At 38.4% G+C, this 16,638-nt stretch overlaps 2 non-coding genes across 2 annotated transcripts; both read left to right on the plus strand.

Moving 5' to 3' along the window:
• Nucleotides 1-5,842: 5,842 nt before the first annotated feature.
• On the plus strand, nt 5,843-5,956 carry LOC147019229 (U5 spliceosomal RNA). Its single transcript, XR_015062845.1, has one exon. It is a non-coding gene; the product is annotated as a U5 spliceosomal RNA (small nuclear RNA).
• Nucleotides 5,957-12,374: 6,418 nt separating this feature from the next.
• Nucleotides 12,375-12,488, plus strand: LOC147019230 (U5 spliceosomal RNA). Its single transcript, XR_015048988.1, has one exon. It is a non-coding gene; the product is annotated as a U5 spliceosomal RNA (small nuclear RNA).
• Nucleotides 12,489-16,638: the final 4,150 nt, after the last annotated feature.

The following is a 16,638-nucleotide window of genomic DNA, read 5'->3' on the forward strand; positions in this document are numbered from 1 at the left end:
CACACACACACACACACACACACACGCGCACACACGCACACACACACACACACACACACACACACACACACACACACACACACACACACACACACACACACACACACACACACACACACACACACCACTCCATTAATGAGAGCAGGGATCCACATTTTTCATCCGCTTCACTCGAAAGTTGAAGAGAAGTTCCACATTTGTTCATTTAATTCATCCACAAATTATTTTTAAGGTCAACATCGGCCAAAAGGTCAACGACTTCAGTTAGATTTCTAAAATTGTCAGTTTTCATCCAATTGACTTGAAATTTGAAGAGGATTTATATTTCAGGTCACTGAATTCAACAAGCCAATCTTTTTTGAGGTCAACATAGGCCAAAAGGACAACATAACTTAGGTGAGCAGGTGAACAACTTAGGTGATATTTCTAAAATCCTCAATTTTATACCCATTGACTTGAAATTTGAAGAGGATATGCAGAACGTCACTGAATTCAACGAACAAGGAAATTTGAGGTCAACACAGGCTAAAAAAATCCACAGAGGCTAAAAAGTCAACACAGGCTAAAAAGTCAACACACGCTAAAAAAATCCACACAGGCTAAAAAAATCGACACAGGCTAAAAAATCCACATCGGCTAAAAAGTCCAGAACGGCTAAAAAGTCCACATCGGCGAAAAAGTCAACACAGGCTAAAAAGTCCAAATCGGCTAAAAAGTCAACACAGACTAAAAAGTCCACAACAGCTAAAAAGTCAACACAGGCTAAAAAGTCCACGTCTGCTAAAAAGTCCACACAGGCTAAAAAGTCCACATATGCTAAAAATTCCACACAGGCTAAAAAGTCCTCACTGGCTAAAAACTCAACTGAGACTAAAAAGTCCACACAGGCTAAAAAGTCCTCACAGGCGAAAAAGTCCACATAAGCTAAAAAGTTCACACAAGCTAAAAATTCAACATAGGTTATAAGTCTACAACATTCAACACAGGCTAAAAAGTCACAACAAAAAGTCACAACAACACAACACAGGCACAGGCTAAAAAAAAAAAAAATTCAACACAGGCTAAAAAGTCCACAGTGTCTATAAAGTTAACACACGATAAAAGGTCTACATAGGCTAAAAAGTCAACATCGGCTAAAAAGTCAACACAGGCTAAAAAGACCACACATGCTAAAAAGACCACAACGGCTAAAAAGTCCACATAGGCTAAAAAGTCCACACAGGCTAAAAATTCAACATCGGCTAAAAAGTCAACAGAGGCGAAAAAGTGCACACAGGCTAAGAATTCAACATAGGCTAAAAAGTCAACACAGGCTAAAAAGTCCACACAGGCTAAAAAGTCCACGTCTGCTAAAAAGTCCACACAGCCTAAAAGGTCCACACAAGCTAAAAATTTAAAATAGGCTAAAAATTCCACACAAGCTAAAAAGTCCACACAGGCTAAAAAGTCCACATATGCTATAAAGTCCACACAGGCTAAAAAGTCCACAGAGACTAAAAAGTCCACATCGGCTAAAAAGTCAACAAAGGCTGAAAAGTCCACACAGGCTAAAAAGTGAACACAGGATAAAAAATTCCACACAGGTTAAAAATTCAACACAGGCTAAAAAGTCCATATCAGCTAAAAATTCCACACAGGCTAAAAAAGTCAACAAAGGCTAAAAAGTCCACACAGGCTAAAAATTCAACACAGGCTAAAAAGTCAACAGGCTAAAAAAGTCCACACAGGCTAAAAATTCAACACAGGCTAAAAAGTCCACACAGGCGAAAAACTCAACACAGGCTAAAAACTCAACACAGGCTAAAAGTCAACACAGACTAAAAAGTCAACACAGACTAAAAAGTCCACACAGGCTAAAAGTCAACACAGGCTAAAAAGTCCATACAGGTGAAAAACTCAACACAGACTAAAAAGTCAACACAGACTAAAAAGTCAACACAGACTAAAAAGTCCACACATGCTAAAAAGTCCACATCAGCTAAAAAGTCAACACAGACTAAAAAGTCCACACAAGCTAAAAAGTCAACACAGGCTAAAAAGTCAACACAGACTAAAAAGTCACACAGACTAAAAAGTCAACACAGACTAAAAAGTCCACAACAGCTAAAAAGTCAACACAGGCTAAAAAGTCCACGTCTGCTAAAAAGTCCACACAGGCTAAAAAGTCCACATATGCTAAAAATTCCACACAGGCTAAAAAGTCCTCACTGGCTAAAAACTCAATTGAGACTAAAAAGTCCACTCAGGCTAAAAGGTCCTCAGAGGCGAAAAACGTCACATAATGAAAAAAGTTCACACAAGCTAAAAATTCAACATAGGTTATAAGTCTACAACATTCAACACAGGCTAAAAAGTCACAACAAAAAGTCACAACAACACAACACAGGCACAGGCTAAAAAAAAAAAAAATTCAACACAGGCTAAAAAGTCCACAGTGTCTATAAAGTTAACACACGATAAAAGGTCTACATAGGCTAAAAAGTCAACATCGGCTAAAAAGTCCACACAGGCTAAAAAGTCCACACATGCTAAAAAGTCCACATCAGCTAAAAAGTCCACACAGGCTAAAAAGTCCACACAGGCTAAAAATTCAACATCGGCTAAAAAAGTCAACAGAGGCGAAAAAAGTGCACACAGGCTAAGAATTCAACATAGGCTAAAAAGTCAACACAGGCTAAAAAGTCCACACAGGCTAAAAAGTCCACGTCTGCTAAAAAGTCCACACAGGCTAAAAAGTCTACACATGCTAAAAATTCAAAATAGGCTAAAAATTCCACACAAGCTAAAAAGTCCACACAGGCTAAAAAGTCCACATATGCTAAAAAGTCCACACAAGCTAAAAAGTCCACAGAGACTAAAAAGTCCACATCGGCTAAAAAGTCAACAAAGGCTGAAAAGTCCACACAGGCTAAAAAGTGAACACAGGATAAAAATTCCACACAGGTTAAAAATTCAACACAGGCAAAAAAGTCCATATCAGCTAAAAATTCCACACACGCTAAAAAGTCAACAAAGGCTAAAAAGTCCACACAGGCTAAAAATTCAACACAGGCTAAAAAGTCAACAGGCTAAAAAGTCCACACAGGCTAAAAATTCAACACAGGCTAAAAAGTCCACACAGGCGAAAAACTCAACACAGGCTAAAAACTCAACACAGGCTAAAAAGTCAACACAGACTAAAAAGTCAACACAGACTAAAAAGTCCACACAGGCTAAAAGTCAACACAGGCTAAAAATTCCATACAGGTGAAAAACTCAACACAGACTAAAAAGTCAACACAGACTAAAAAGTCAACACAGGACTAAAAAGTCACACATGCTAAAAAGTCCACATCAGCTAAAAGTCAACACAGACTAAAAAGTCCACACAAGCTAAAAAGTCAACACAGGCTAAAAAGTCAACACAGACTAAAAAGTCACACAGACTAAAAAGTCAACACAGACTAAAAAGCCAACACAGGCAAAAAACTCAACACAGGCTAAAAAGTCAACACAGACTAAAAAGTCCACACAGGCTAAAAGTCAACACAGGCTAAAAAGTCCATACAGGTGAAAAACTCAACACAGACTAAAAAGTCAACACAGACTAAAAAGTCAACACAGACTAAAAAGTCCACACAGGCGAAAAAGTCAACACAGGCTAAAAAGTCCATACAGGCGAAAAACTCAACACAGGCGAAAAACTCAACACAGGCTAAAAAGTCAACACAGACTAAAAAGTCCACACAGACTAAAAGTCCACACAGGCTAAAAAGTCCATACAGGCAAAAAACTCAACACAGGCTAAAAATTCAACACAGGCTAAAAAGTCAACACAGGCTAAAAAGTCAACACAGACTAAAAAGTCCACACAGGCTAAAAAGTCAACACAGGCTAAAAAGTCCATACAGGCAAAAAACTCAACACAGGCTAAAAAGTCAACACAGACTAAAAAGTCAACACAGGCTAAAAAGTCAACACAGACTAAAAAGTCCACACAGGCTAAAAAGTCAACACAGGCTAAAAAGTCAACACAGACTAAAAAGTCCACACAGGCTAAAAAGTCCACACAGGTTAAAATCTCCACACAGGCGAAAAACTCAACACAGGCTAAAAAGTCAACACAGGCTAAAAAGTCAACAAAGGCTAAAAAGTCCACACAGGCTAAAAAGTCAACACAGGCAAAAAACACTCCACACAGGCTAAAAAGTCAACACAGGCTAAAAAGTCAACACAGGCTAAAAAGTCCACATCGGCTAAAAAGTCCACACAGGCTATAAAGTCCACAAAGGCTAAAAATTCAACAAAGGCTAAAAAGTCCACATCGGCAAAAAAGTCAACACAGGCTAAAAAGTCCACATCGGCTAAAAAGTCAACAAAGGCTGAAAAGTCCACACAAGCTAAAAAGTCAACACAGGCTAAAAGGTCCACATCGGCTAAAAAGTCAACAAAGGCTGAAAAGTCCACACAAGCTAAAAAGTTGACACAGGCTGAATTTCTGAAATTGTCAGTTTTCATCCGATTGACTTGGAATTTGAAGAGGATTTGCATATTTGGTAATTTAATTGAACCAGCAATTATTTTTAAGGTTAAATTTGTTTTTTATGGATTTCACAAGTATCATGCGATTTTCATCTTTCTTATTATTAATGAAATCGAGAGATTTCGTAAGTATATTGATGACTTCCGTCCTCTGTTTGTGTGTTTGTGTGTTTGTGTGTTTGTGTGTTTGTTTGGAGGCGTGATAACTCGAGAACGGAAGATGCTACCAATGTCAAATTAGACCACTTGATTCAGGATGGTGATGGCTCGCGCTGATTAGATTTTGGTCAAAATCGGTCAAAGGTCAAGGTCACAATGAGGTCAAACATTCGATTTTTGATGGTTTTGTACGGAATCATCGTAGAAACTTCTGGTTTGCGTCGCTACCTTCTCGAGAGACAGCTTTTATTTGACAAGGTCAGAGGGCAAGTTGACAATTTCGTAAGTACCAGTCTATGACTGCTTGTTTCTTTGTCTGTGTGCAGGATATCTCAGCAAGTTGTGGACGTATTTGGAGGAAACTTGGTGTTCAGGTTGGGTGTGTGACAAGGAAGAATGGATCAGATTTTGGTGAAGTTACGAATCTCTATCTCTGCAGGGGTACGTGCTCTACCGAGTGCCCATCTCGCTGTTTCGCCGTGTCGCTCTTCGATTGATTTTTAGTTTATCCTTTATTTTGATGAATATACTTTGTCATTCAATAATTATATAATTCATCAGAATACCTACAGTAACAAAAGAAAAACTTGCTCGATCCAAATTCTCTGATGCATTAACTATCCCAAGGTATGTGGAGTGTGGGGTGGTAATTGTGGCTTTGTTGTCGCCAATTTGTGGGAAATTGTGAGTGTTCATTCATATTCATATTCAGGTATGAATGAAGGTTAAGAAGTGCTGCCCAAACCAGGATACCACCCAGTGTCATACTCATTAATAAGGAACTTGAAGAAAGAGCTTTCAAAGAAAAGAGAGTATAATTAAAGAATTATACTAATATCGTGCTGTGTTGAAAATAATTCGCTCCTTCTGGAATTTTAAGGAAATCGACCCAAGGTTTATTGGAATCACGTCAGGACGTTGTATGCCGTGATTGGCTGGTTCATTCGAATACAAATTCGGGAGCGAGTTCATTTTGTAAATATAATCGTGAAATGAAGACATCTTTAAGTAAAATGTACGAAATACTGACGAAACCTTAAATGTTGTAAAAATTACAAATGAGAGAATAAAATAAACACATCTATCTGGGATGATTGGATAAACGCCATTCATGTTAATGTGTTACATGTGTATAAAAACATGAGACGGAGATTAATCATTAATTCTTTGGTTTCTCTTCAATTCGTATAAATCTTTCGCCTTTTACTAAAGATTTCCGTGGAGAGAAACATTTATGAGTTGAAATATTTTTGATGCCCTGTTTTGATATGGGGCAATTTAGAATGAAAAAAAGATTAATATTATTTATCATAAATCTCTCTTGAAAGTGAATTGAGGTTGTTTATTCTTTTTATCCCACCCCCCCAGAGGGAGGGAGTGGGATATTGTACTTGTCCTGTTTGTTTTTCTATTTGTCTGTTTGCAACTTTATGGCAAAAGGCTTCAGCAAACGTTTTTAAATTTAATCCACAGGTGAGCAATGAATCTTGGACGACCCCATTAACTTTTGGGTCCGATTGGATCAAAGGTCAAGGTCACAAAAAGATCAAAATCGTTTTTTTCTCAAAACTTCGTCAAAAATGATCTGATTTACTTCAAACGAAGCTGAAAGTGAAGCTTATTCTATTTGTCACTTATAATGCTCCCCATTCCTATTGTGAAAAATGCACATTTGTGAAGATCGGTGGAGTCTGAAGTTTTGGGGGTCATGGCCATCGGTCAAAATTACAAATTTTCCATTATAGATCAAAAAAGGTTAGGAATATGCGTGTTTACTATGGAAGATATATATCAAGTCTTTTATTGGCTTTCATTTGACACCATGACCTTTGGGATGACTTGTTTCGTAAGTAAATTGATGACTTCCGTCCTCTGTTTGTGTGTTTGTGTGTTTGTTTGGAGGCATGATAACTCGAGGCCTTACGTGGCCTTGAAAGGTCAAAATCATTTTACGGTCAGAACTTCGTCAAAAATGGTTGAATGGACTTCAAACTAAGACTAAAATATTCCTTATTCTATTCCTTATAATCAATATTCAGGTTAAGGATGTATCAAATTTAAATTTGATCCCCAAAATAACTTTATGCCTTTAATGGGTGGGATTTGTTGTGCCTGCTTTGGTTTGTTTTTACTTGTCCAATTGAAAATTCACAATTATATTGGTTGCTTTGGACATTCATCATGTCTGTTGGTCTGTTTATCAATCATTGAGAGATTGCAATTTTTCTTGAACTTAACCACCTGGTAAAGGGAGTCACAAGCTTGAGGCCGATTGTTTTTGAGGGCAAAAGGTCAACATCAGCCAAATGTTAACAGCTTTGTCAAATTTCTAAAATTACTGTAGTTCTCGTCCAATGGGCCATCTTGTTCTAAGCATACAACACGTTCTTCTGACACATTCCTTGAGACTATATTTGGGCGGTGTGTCGGCATCCGACAGCTCTGCAGATGCAAAAAAATCCTGGTTCGGTGCAACAATCAAAAACACATCCACTGCAAAAATTCAAAACACCTCACTGCACTGGAAAACGTGGGGACAGGAATACTGCACGGTCAATGGTGAAGACTTGCAATACCCTCCTCCATCTGGAGGTGGCGCAACACGATACACATTGACAGAGAGAATTTGCATCCCTCCCCTCCCCCCAAAATCACCGGCAAATATAAAAACACCCCGATACACTAACTTGGGTCATGATGATCCAATGTAGCAAGTCTGGATGTAATCAGCCCAGAACTGCAGGAGTAGCGCGACAAACAAATGTAACACACACACACACACACACACACACACACACACACACACACACACACACACACACACACACACACACACACACACACACACACACACACACACACACACACACACACACACACCACTCCATTAATGAGAGCAGGGATCCACATTTTTCATCCGCTTCACTCGAAAGTTGAAGAGAAGTTCCACATTTGTTCATTTAATTCATCCACAAATTATTTTTAAGGTCAACATCGGCCAAAAGGTCAACGACTTCAGTTAGATTTCTAAAATTGTCAGTTTTCATCCAATTGACTTGAAATTTGAAGAGGATTTATATTTCAGGTCACTGAATTCAACAAGCCAATCTTTTTTGAGGTCAACATAGGCCAAAAGGACAACATAACTTAGGTGAGCAGGTGAACAACTTAGGTGATATTTCTAAAATCCTCAATTTTATACCCATTGACTTGAAATTTGAAGAGGATATGCAGAACGTCACTGAATTCAACGAACAAGGAAATTTGAGGTCAACACAGGCTAAAAAAATCCACAGAGGCTAAAAAGTCAACACAGGCTAAAAAGTCAACACACGCTAAAAAAATCCACACAGGCTAAAAAAATCGACACAGGCTAAAAAATCCACATCGGCTAAAAAGTCCAGAACGGCTAAAAAGTCCACATCGGCGAAAAAGTCAACACAGGCTAAAAAGTCCAAATCGGCTAAAAAGTCAACACAGACTAAAAAGTCCACAACAGCTAAAAAGTCAACACAGGCTAAAAAGTCCACGTCTGCTAAAAAGTCCACACAGGCTAAAAAGTCCACATATGCTAAAAATTCCACACAGGCTAAAAAGTCCTCATTGGCTAAAAACTCAACTGAGACTAAAAAGTCCACACAGGCTAAAAAGTCCTCACAGGCGAAAAAGTCCACATAAGCTAAAAAGTTCACACAAGCTAAAAATTCAACATAGGTTATAAGTCTACACAGGCTAAAAAGTCCACAGTGTCTATAAAGTTAACACACGATAAAAGGTCTACATAGGCTAAAAAGTCAACATCGGCTAAAAAGTCAACACAGGCTAAAAAGACCACACATGCTAAAAAGACCACAACGGCTAAAAAGTCCACATAGGCTAAAAAGTCCACACAGGCTAAAAATTCAACATCGGCTAAAAAGTCAACAGAGGCGAAAAAGTGCACACAGGCTAAGAATTCAACATAGGCTAAAAAGTCAACACAGGCTAAAAAGTCCACACAGGCTAAAAAGTCCACGTCTGCTAAAAAGTCCACACAGCCTAAAAGGTCCACACAAGCTAAAAATTTAAAATAGGCTAAAAATTCCACACAAGCTAAAAAGTCCACACAGGCTAAAAAGTCCACATATGCTATAAAGTCCACACAGGCTAAAAAGTCCACAGAGACTAAAAAGTCCACATCGGCTAAAAAGTCAACAGAGGCGAAAAAGACAACACAAGCTAAAAAGTCAACACACGCTAAAAAAATCCACACAGGCTAAAAAAATCGACACAGGCTAAAAAATCCACATCGGCTAAAAAGTCCAGAACGGCTAAAAAGTCCACATCGGCGAAAAAGTCAACACAGGCTAAAAAGTCCAAATCGGCTAAAAAGTCAACACAGGCGAAAAAGACAACACAGGCTAAAAAGTCCACAACAGCTAAAAAGTCAATACAGGCTAAAAAGTCCATGTCTGCTAAAAAGTCCACACAGGCTAAAAGGTCCACACATGCTAAAAATTTAAAATAGGTTAAAAATTTCATACAAGCTAAAAAGTCCACACAGGCTAAAAAGTCCACATATGCTATAAAGTCCACACAGGCTAAAAAGTCCACAGAGACTAAAAAGTCCACATTGGCTAAAAAGTCCACACAGGCTAAAAAGTCCACACATGCTAAAAAGTCCACATCAGCTAAAAAGTCCACACAGGCTAAAAAGTCCTCACTGGGTAAAAACTCCACAGAGATTAAAAGTCCACACAGGCTAAAAAGTCCTCACAGGCTAAAAAGTCCACACAGGCTAAAAAGTCTACACATGCTAAAAATTCAAAATAGGCTAAAAAATTCCACACAGGCTAAAAAGTCCACATATGCTAAAAAGTCCACACAAGCTAAAAAGTCCACAGAGACTAAAAAGTCCACATCGGCTAAAAAGTCAACAAAGGCTGAAAAGTCCACACAGGCTAAAAAGTGAACACAGGATAAAAATTCCACACAGGTTAAAAATTCAACACAGGCAAAAAAGTCCATATCAGCTAAAAATTCCACACACGCTAAAAAGTCAACAAAGGCTAAAAAGTCCACACAGGCTAAAAATTCAACACAGGCTAAAAAGTCAACAGGCTAAAAAGTCCACACAGGCTAAAAATTCAACACAGGCTAAAAAGTCCACACAGGCGAAAAACTCAACACAGGCTAAAAACTCAACACAGGCTAAAAAGTCAACACAGACTAAAATGTCAACGCAGACTAAAAAGTCAACACAGACTAAAAAGTCCACACAAGCTAAAAAGTCAACACAGGCTAAAAAGTCAACACAGACTAAAAAGTCACACAGACTAAAAAGTCAACACAGACTAAAAAGCCAACACAGGCAAAAAACTCAACACAGGCTAAAAAGTCAACACAGACTAAAAAGTCCACACAGGCTAAAAGTCAACACAGGCTAAAAAGTCCATACAGGTGAAAAACTCAACACAGACTAAAAAGTCAACACGGACTAAAAAGTCAACACAGACTAAAAAGTCCACACAGGCGAAAAAGTCAACACAGGCTAAAAAGTCCATACAGGCGAAAAACTCAACACAGGCGAAAAACTCAACACAGGCTAAAAAGTCAACACAGACTAAAAAGTCCACACAGACTAAAAAGTCCACACAGGCTAAAAAGTCCATACAGGCAAAAAACTCAACACCGGCTAAAAATTCAACACAGGCTAAAAAGTCAACACAGGCAAAAAGTCAACACAGACTAAAAAGTCAACACAGACTAAAAAGTCCACACAGGCTAAAAAGTCAACACAGGCTAAAAAGTCCATACAGGCAAAAAACTCAACACAGGCTAAAAAGTCAACACAGACTAAAAAGTCAACACAGGCTAAAAAGTCAACACAGACTAAAAAGTCCACACAGGCTAAAAAGTCAACACAGGCTAAAAAGTCAACACAGACTAAAAAGTCCACACAGGCTAAAAAGTCCACACAGGTTAAAATCTCCACACAGGCGAAAAACTCAACACAGGCTAAAAAGTCAACACAGGCTAAAAAGTCAACAAAGGCTAAAAAGTCCACACAGGCTAAAAAGTCAACACAGGCTAAAAAGTCCACATCGGCTAAAAAGTCCACACAGGCTATAAAGTCCACAAAGGCTAAAAATTCAACAAAGGCTAAAAAGTCCACATCGGCAAAAAAGTCAACACAGGCTAAAAAGTCCACATCGGCTAAAAAGTCAACAAAGGCTGAAAAGTCCACACAAGCTAAAAAGTCAACACAGGCTAAAAGGTCCACATCGGCTAAAAAGTCAACAAAGGCTGAAAAGTCCACACAAGCTAAAAAGTTGACACAGGCTGAATTTCTGAAATTGTCAGTTTTCATCCGATTGACTTGGAATTTGAAGAGGATTTGCATATTTGGTAATTTAATTGAACCAGCAATTATTTTTAAGGTTAAATTTGTTTTTTATGGATTTCACAAGTATCATGCGATTTTCATCTTTCTTATTATTAATGAAATCGAGAGATTTCGTAAGTATATTGATGACTTCCGTCCTCTGTTTGTGTGTTTGTGTGTTTGTGTGTTTGTGTGTTTGTTTGGAGGCGTGATAACTCGAGAACGGAAGATGCTACCAATGTCAAATTAGACCACTTGATTCAGGATGGTGATGGCTCGCGCTGATTAGATTTTGGTCAAAATCGGTCAAAGGTCAAGGTCACAATGAGGTCAAACATTCGATTTTTGATGGTTTTGTACGGAATCATCGTAGAAACTTCTGGTTTGCGTCGCTACCTTCTCGAGAGACAGCTTTTATTTGACAAGGTCAGAGGGCAAGTTGACAATTTCGTAAGTACCAGTCTATGACTGCTTGTTTCTTTGTCTGTGTGCAGGATATCTCAGCAAGTTGTGGACGTATTTGGAGGAAACTTGGTGTTCAGGTTGGGTGTGTGACAAGGAAGAATGGATCAGATTTTGGTGAAGTTACGAATCTCTATCTCTGCAGGGGTACGTGCTCTACCGAGTGCCCATCTCGCTGTTTCGCCGTGTCGCTCTTCGATTGATTTTTAGTTTATCCTTTATTTTGATGAATATACTTTGTCATTCAATAATTATATAATTCATCAGAATACCTACAGTAACAAAAGAAAAACTTGCTCGATCCAAATTCTCTGATGCATTAACTATCCCAAGGTATGTGGAGTGTGGGGTGGTAATTGTGGCTTTGTTGTCGCCAATTTGTGGGAAATTGTGAGTGTTCATTCATATTCATATTCAGGTATGAATGAAGGTTAAGAAGTGCTGCCCAAACCAGGATACCACCCAGTGTCATACTCATTAATAAGGAACTTGAAGAAAGAGCTTTCAAAGAAAAGAGAGTATAATTAAAGAATTATACTAATATCGTGCTGTGTTGAAAATAATTCGCTCCTTCTGGAATTTTAAGGAAATCGACCCAAGGTTTATTGGAATCACGTCAGGACGTTGTATGCCGTGATTGGCTGGTTCATTCGAATACAAATTCGGGAGCGAGTTCATTTTGTAAATATAATCGTGAAATGAAGACATCTTCAAGTAAAATGTACGAAATACTGACGAAACCTTAAATGTTGTAAAAATTACAAATGAGAGAATAAAATAAACACATCTATCTGGGATGATTGGATAAACGCCATTCATGTTAATGTGTTACATGTGTATAAAAACATGAGACGGAGATTAATCATTAATTCTTTGGTTTCTCTTCAATTCGTATAAATCTTTCGCCTTTTACTAAAGATTTCCGTGGAGAGAAACATTTATGAATTGAAATATTTTTGATGCCCTGTTTTGATATGGGGCAATTTAGAATGAAAAAAAGATTAATATTATTTATCATAAATCTCTCTTGAAAGTGAATTGAGGTTGTTTATTCTTTTTATCCCACCCCCCCAGAGGGAGGGAGTGGGATATTGTACTTGTCCTGTTTGTTTTTCTATTTGTCTGTTTGCAACTTTATGGCAAAAGGCTTCAGCAAACGTTTTTAAATTTAATCCACAGGTGAGCAATGAATCTTGGACGACCCCATTAACTTTTGGGTCCGATTGGATCAAAGGTCAAGGTCACAAAAAGATCAAAATCGTTTTTTCTCAAAACTTCGTCAAAAATGATCTGATTTACTTCAAACGAAGCTGAAAGTGAACCTTATTCTATTTGTCACTTATAATGCTCCCCATTCCTATTGTGAAAAATGCACATTTGTGAAGATCGGTGGAGTCTGAAGTTTTGGGGGTCATGGCCATCGGTCAAAATTACAAATTTTCCATTATAGATCAAAAAAGGTTAGGAATATGCGTGTTTACTATGGAAGATATATATCAAGTCTTTTATTGGCTTTCATTTGACACCATGACCTTTGGGATGATTTGTTTCGTAAGTAAATTGATGACTTCCGTCCTCTGTTTGTGTGTTTGTGTGTTTGTTTGGAGGCATGATAACTCGAGGCCTTACGTGGCCTTGAAAGGTCAAAATCATTTTACGGTCAGAACTTCGTCAAAAATGGTTGAATGGACTTCAAACTAAGACTAAAATATTCCTTATTCTATTCCTTATAATCAATATTCAGGTTAAGGATGCATCAAATTTAAATTTGATCCCCAAAATAACTTTATGCCTTTAATGGGTGGGATTTGTTGTGCCTGCTTTGGTTTGTTTTTACTTGTCCAATTGAAAATTCACAATTATATTGGTTGCTTTGGACATTCATCATGTCTGTTGGTCTGTTTATCAATCATTGAGAGATTGCAATTTTTCTTGAACTTAACCACCTGGTAAAGGGAGTCACAAGCTTGAGGCCGATTGTTTTTGAGGGCAAAAGGTCAACATCGGCCAAATGTTAACAGCTTTGTCAAATTTCTAAAATTACTGTAGTTCTCGTCCAATGGGCCATCTTGTTCTAAGCATACAACACGTTCTTCTGACACATTCCTTGAGACTATATTTGGGCGGTGTGTGGGCGTCCGACAGCTCTGCAGATGCAAAAAAATCCTGGTTTGGTGCATGAATCAAAAACACATCCACTGCAAAAATTCAAAACACCTCACTGCACTGGAAAACGTGGGGACAGGAATACTGCACGGTCAATGGTGAAGACCTGCAATACCCTCCTCCATCTGGGGGTGGCGCAACACGATACACATTGACAGAGAGAATTTGCATCCCTCCCCTCCCCCCAAAATCACCGGCAAATATAAAAACACCCCGATACACTAACTTGGGTCATGATGATCCAATGTAGCAAGTCTGGATGTAATCAGCCCAGAACTGCAGGAGTAGCGCGACAAACAAATGTAACACACACACACACACACACACACACACACACACACACACACACACACACACACACACACACACACACACACACACACACACACACACACACACACACACACAAACACACACACACACACACACACACACACCACTCCATTAATGAGAGCAGGGATCCACATTTTTCATCCGCTTCACTCGAAAGTTGAAGAGAAGTTCCACATTTGTTCATTTAATTCATCCACAAATTATTTTTAAGGTCAACATCGGCCAAAAGGTCAACGACTTCAGTTAGATTTCTAAAATTGTCAGTTTTCATCCAATTGACTTGAAATTTGAAGAGGATTTATATTTCAGGTCACTGAATTCAACAAGCCAATCTTTTTGAGGTCAACATAGGCCAAAAGGACAACATAACTTAGGTGAGCAGGTGAACAACTTAGGTGATATTTCTAAAATCCTCAATTTTATACCCATTGACTTGAAATTTGAAGAGGATATGCAGAACGTCACTGAATTCAACGAACAAGGAAATTTGAGGTCAACACAGGCTAAAAAAATCCACAGAGGCTAAAAAGTCAACACAGGCTAAAAAGTCAACACACGCTAAAAAAATCCACACAGGCTAAAAAAATCGACACAGGCTAAAAAATCCACATCGGCTAAAAAGTCCAGAACGGCTAAAAAGTCCACATCGGTGAAAAAGTCAACACAGGCTAAAAAGTCCAAATCGGCTAAAATGTCAGCACAGACTAAAAAGTCCCCTACAGATAAAAAGTCAACACAGGCTAAAAAGTCCACGTCTGCTAAAAAGTCCACACAGGCTAAAAAGTCCACATATGCTAAAAAGTCCACACAGGCTAAAAAGTCCTCACTGGCTAAAAACTCCACTGAGACTAAAAAGTCCACACAGGCTAAAAAGTCCTCACAGGCGAAAAAGTCCACATAAGCTAAAAAGTTCACACAAGCTAAAAATTCAACATAGGTTATAAGTCTACAACATTCAACACAGGCTAAAAAGTCACAACAAAAAGTCACAACAACACAACACAGGCACAGACTAAAAAAAAAAATTCAACACAGGCTAAAAAGTCCACAGTGTCTATAAAGTTAACACACGATAAAAGTTCTACATTGGCTAAATTGTCAACATCGGCTAAAAAGTCAACACAGGCTAAAAAGACCACACATGCTAAAAAGACCACATCGGCTAAAAAGTCCACATAGGCTAAAAAGTCCACACAGGCTAAAAATTCAACATCGGCTAAAAAGTCAACAGAGGCGAAAAAGTGCACACAGGCTAAGAATTCAACATAGGCTAAAAAGTCAACACAGGCAAAAAAGTCCACACAGGCTAAAAAGTCCACGTCTGCTAAAAAGTCCACACAGGCTAAAAGGTCCACACATGCTAAAAATTTAAAATAGGCTAAAAATTCCACACAAGCTAAAAAGTCCACACAGGCTAAAAAGTCCACATATGCTATAAAGTCCACACAGGCTAAAAAGTCCACAGAGACTAAAAAGTCCACATCGGCTAAAAAGTCAACAGAGGCGAAAAAGACAACACAAGCTAAAAAGTCAACACACGCTAAAAAAATCCACACAGGCTAAAAAAATCGACACAGGCTAAAAAATCCACATCGGCTAAAAAGTCCAGAACGGCTAAAAAGTCCACATAGGCGAAAAAGTCAACACAGGCTAAAAAGTCCAAATCGGCTAAAAAGTCAACACAGGCGAAAAAGACAACACAGGCTAAAAAGTCCACAACAGCTAAAAAGTCAATACAGGCTAAAAAGTCCACGTCTGCTAAAAAGTCCACACAGGCTAAAAGGTCCACACATGCTAAAAATTTAAAATAGGCTAAAAATTTCATACAAGCTAAAAAGTCCACACAGGCTAAAAAGTCCACATATGCTATAAAGTCCACACAGGCTAAAAAGTCCACAGAGACTAAAAGTCCACATTGGCTAAAAAGTCCACACAGGCTAAAAAGTCCAAACATGCTAAAAAGTCCACATCAGCTAAAAAGTCCACACAGGCTAAAAGTTCTCACTGGGTAAAACCCTACAGAGACTAAAAAGTCCACACAGGCTAAAAAGTCCTCACAGGCTAAAAAGTCCACACAGGCTAAAAAGTCTACACATGCTAAAAATTCAAAATAGGCTAAAAATTCCACACAGGCTTAAAAGTCCACATATGCTAAAAGTCCACACAAGCTAAAAAGTCCACAGAGACTAAAAAGTCCACATTGGCTAAAAAGTCCACACAAGCTAAAAAGTCCACACATGCTAAAAAGTCCACATCAGCTAAAAAGTCCACACAGGCTAAAAAGTCCTCACTGGCTAAAAACTCCACTGAGACTAAAAAGTCGACACAGGCTAAAAAGTCCTCACAGGCGAAAAAGTCCACATAAGCTAAAAATTTCACACAAGCTAAAAATTCAACATAGGTTATAAGTCTACACAGGCTAAAAAGTCCACAGTGTCTATAAAGTTAACACACGATAAAAGGTCTACATAGGCTAAAAAGTCAACATCAAGCAAAAGTCAACACAGGCTAAAAAGACCACATCGGCTAAAAAGTCCATTTAGGCTAAAAAGTCCACACAGGCTAAAAAGTCCACACAGGCTAAAAAGTCCACATCGGCGAAAAAGTCAACACAGGCTAAAAGTCCACACAAG

This window comes from Eptatretus burgeri, chromosome 10 (genome assembly GCF_056783735.1).
Source record: "Eptatretus burgeri isolate ZD-2024b chromosome 10, Ebu_testis_v1, whole genome shotgun sequence".
NCBI classification, from domain to species: Eukaryota; Metazoa; Chordata; class Myxini; order Myxiniformes; family Myxinidae; genus Eptatretus; species Eptatretus burgeri.